General features: G+C 38.0%; 1 protein-coding gene across 8 annotated transcripts in view; it reads right to left on the bottom strand.

Moving 5' to 3' along the window:
• Positions 1-4,259, bottom strand: part of kifc3 (kinesin family member C3) — a 100,281-nt gene that overhangs the window by 34,135 nt on the left and 61,887 nt on the right. The window lies entirely within an intron of this gene.

Here is a 4,259-nt window from a genome sequence, read left to right as displayed (position 1 = left end):
AAAGTTATTAATACTAATTAAATATAAAATAAGAATATTATTGTGTGTTATTTTTTGGGTGGTGGAGGGGTTGGGGGGGGGTTCAGTTTCAGCACATGCCCCTCAAAAGGTCTGTGCACGGCTCTGGTGCCACCGGCATTTCAGTTGCCCAATCGCCCGCTCTACAAGTGCGAGAATGGGCATCATTGTATCTGCGCTCTTGGTCAGTTTGTGGGTTGTTGAGGGGGGTTAACAGCCACGTCTTTAATGGATAACCGCGGTCTCCTGATATGCAGTTAAATAATTACGCTCAATAAAATAAAATAAAGTAAAACTTAGCTGTTTCCGATTCACGTATCCAAATTGTTCTTCAGATGGCGCCTTTATAGCAATGTCCGTGCAGTCGATCGCTTGCGCTTACATTAGGATAACCGGTGATCGCTGCAAATTGCGCTTTGTTTGGCTGGTCAACTGCATGGTATGGAAATCTTATATACCTGCTAGACATGCGGATGATCCCGTCCCATAGGCATTGCACGGCTCAAAGACGACTGGCTTACCCCAAGCGATCTGCCAGTTCCCTTTGGAAAGAACAATTTGCCAGGAAACCAAGCGTTATCAGCACCTGTAAGGGAACGGGTAATGCGTGGCTCCTCGCTGTCTCCAAATTTGGACCCAACTCAGCAAAGAGCTCCAAGAGGATAGCTCTTGGAAATCTGAAACAGCTTATAAGCCAGTTATCATCGTGGGCCAGAAAATCACTGTGATCCCTAAAAACGCGTTCCCTTCGGATTTGGCCATTGACAATGTCCTCCAATAAGGCCAACACTGCCATTGTCATAGACTAAGGGATGTATACATTTGCAAATGCTTTTATATGTTCTAAATCACATAATTGGTAGAAAAATATTGTCTCAATTAACCCATTTTATCAATTATAAATTAATAGCAATGTTTTCCACATGTGTTGGTGCGATACTTTGTAGTGTGCAATTTAAAATAATTGCCTCTAGGAGTCGCCAAGGGAAATAAAACAAACACACGCACAAAAAATACACGTACGCCAGACATGGAGTTGGCGTGGATCAACGCACATTCTCACGTTAATTTCATCGTTAGTAAATCCAAACGTGAGCGTGAAATCTGGCGTACGCAAAGTTTTTGTGCGTACGCAGCGTTGATACATGAGGCCCCAGATGTTTCCACATGTAATCTAACATAATAGTCTGACATAAAACAGCATCAAAATCATTGATATGTAACACTGTGTAACATTATGGAATAAAATGCCGACCCATGAAGAGGTAATAATGACTGTCAAGCTTTGGGGTGTTGATTAACTCCATTTTGATTATAATGAATCTTTTTGTTCAAAATGTTGTTTATTTTTTATTTTTTTATTTTTTTATGAAACTTACCCACATTCAAGTGTCTATGCATGGAGCTAGAAAACAGACATTTTTTTCTTTTGATGTTTTGTATGTTCAGATATTCATATAACAAAATATTTACAAATTAATACCTAAATAGGGTCAGTAGTACACTTAAAGTATGATGTAAAGTTCACTTAAAGAAAACTTATGAGTGTACTTGCAGCATAAAACTACTAAACTAATTTACTGAAACTATAAGTGTACTAAAAATGCATTAAAAAGTATTTAATTAGTAAACTATCAGTGTACCTATACGTTTGCTTTTAGTAAACTAGCAGTACAAACTAAAAACATAGATGTAATCTAGTTGTGAAATCAAAGTTTACTACTGTTATACTTAAAATATACTTGAAAGTACACTTTTATATATTAAAAATTGGGCCTATTTAGTCCCAAGAAGTATTGAAATAGTACACTTAAAAGTATACTACTAGTACACTGATATTTTTATACTTACTACATAAAGTATACTTAAAAATATACTTGAACTTTACTTAAGTATACTTAATAAAATAAACTTAAAGTATACTTCTTTTTGGTAAGGGAAGTTTATGATCTAATTCATAAATATTAAAACTTTTTAACATTATTTAAAACTACATACTGAGTGACTGATAGCATCTTTGTCATGGAAAACACTTGTTGGTTCGTAATGAGTTCACAGTTTTAACGTAGGTTATATGTTTGCTTAAATTTATTTTCAAGTTCTGAGGTTAATTATCTATTGTTGCTTTCAGTATGGCTATAAATTTCACCCAATATGATATTTAAACTCAAATTAGACACTTTTAACATTTAATAAAGCACATAATCAGGGTAAAATAACATTCATATGGGTATTTGACCATTGTTGTTTCAGCCGTGTTGTTCCATGGTTAGGACAAAAACTCTGATGGGAAAGATACCTTTATCACATGTCACGGCATCGCGTTGCCTGTAGTTAGGAGGCATTAGCACAATTACATTTGCAGAAAGCACATACTTTGTGGTCATTAAATGAGCCTAAAATGCAAAATAAGCCTGATTAGGAATAGAAAAGATCAATTTCCAAAAATATAAACATAAAATGTGTAATTCCAAAAGTTGTAATTGTACTCACAGTTGTGAAAATGTTAAATAGGCTAGTTTGAAAATGGCATTTGTTAAATTCATCATTATATGTTTTCATGTTTATTGTTTTATTTTTAGTGTGTTGTTCTTAAGCCATGTGTTATAATACTACTGTTTTGATATGTTTCCTGTTGAAAAAAACAGCATATTTAGGTAGGTTTTGATGCTGGGATGCTGGTATTAGCAGGTTTATACTGGTCCTTTGCTGGTTTATGCTGGTCCTCAGCTCTGGTTTAAACTGGTCCTTAGCTGGTTTATACTGGTCCTTTGCTGGTTTAAACTGGTCCTTAGCTGGTTTATGCTGGTCCTTTGCTGGTTTAAACTGGTCCTTAGCTGGTTTATGCTGGTCCTTTGCTGGTTTAAACTGGTCCTTAGCTGGTTTATGCTGGTCCTTTGCTGGTTTATACTGGTCCTTAGCTTGTTTATACTGGTCCTTAGCTGGTTTATACTGGTCCTTTGCTGGTTTAAACTGGTCCTTAGCTGGTTTATGCTGGTCCTTTGCTGGTTTAAACTGGTCCTTAGCTGGTTTATGCTGGTCCTTTGCTGGTTTATACTGGTCCTTAGCTTGTTTATACTGGTCCTTAGCTGGTTTATGCTGGTCATTTTCTGGTTTATGCTGGTTCTTAGCTGGTTTATGCTGGTCCTTTGCTGGTTTAAACTGGTCCTTAGCTGGTTTATGCTGGTCCTTTGCTGGTTTAAACTGGTCCTTAGCTGGTTTATACTGGTCCTTTGCTGGTTTAAACTGGTCCTTAGCTGGTTTATGCTGGTCCTTTGCTGGTTTAAACTGGTCCTTAGCTGGTTTATGCTGGTCCTTTGCTGGTTTATACTGGTCCTTAGCTTGTTTATACTGGTCCTTAGCTGGTTTATGCTGGTCATTTGCTGGTTTATGCTGGTTCTTTGCTGGTTTATACTGGTCCTTAGCTTGTTTAAATACTGGTCCTTAGCTGGTTTATGCTGGTCATTTGCTGGTTTATGCTGGTTCTTTGCTGGTTTATGCTGGTCCTTAGCTGGTTTATGCTGGTCATTTGCTGGTTTATGCTGGTCCTTAGCTGGTTTATACTGGTCCTTAGCTGGTTTATGCTGGTCATTTGCTGGTTTATGCTGGTCCTTAGCTGGTTTATACTGGTCCTTAGCTGGTTTATGCTGGTCATTTGCTGGTTTATGCTGGTTCTTTGCTGGTTTATGCTGGTCCTTAGCTTGTTTATACTGGTCCTTAGCTGGTTTATGCTGGTCATTTGCTGGTTTATGCTGGTCCTTAGCTGGTTTATACTGGTCCTTAGCTGGTTTATGCTGGTCATTTGCTGGTTTATACTGGTCCTTAGCTGGTTTATACTGGTCCTTAGCTGGTTTATACTGGTCATTTGCTGGTTTATACTGGTCCTTAGCTGGTTTATACTGGTCCTTAGCTGGTTTATGCTGGTCATTTGCTGGTTTATACTGGTCCTTAGCTGGTTTATGCTGGTCATTTGCTGGTTTATGCTGGTCCTTAGCTGGTTTATACTGGTCCTTAGCTGGTTTATGCAATTTACGCATGCGCGGAGTTGAGTAGACGGTGAGAACGCTGAGCTCTGACAATTAGTTTAAAAATCGTGCAGTGTGGTGTTTTCTTAACAGTAAGAGTGACCAAATATACGTTTGCCACCAACAAAGACTCTATGCTGTGTTATGCCTCCGAAGAAGTCTAAAGTACAGCCAAAACAAGGTGAAGAAGTATCTCAGCAAGTGGGAGCAAGTAAC

The sequence above is a fragment of the Garra rufa genome, chromosome 11 (genome assembly GCF_049309525.1).
Source record: "Garra rufa chromosome 11, GarRuf1.0, whole genome shotgun sequence".
NCBI lineage: Eukaryota > Metazoa > Chordata > Actinopteri > Cypriniformes > Cyprinidae > Garra > Garra rufa.
Note: the sequence above shows the minus strand (reverse complement) of the source record. Positions and strands in the feature narration are given on the sequence as shown.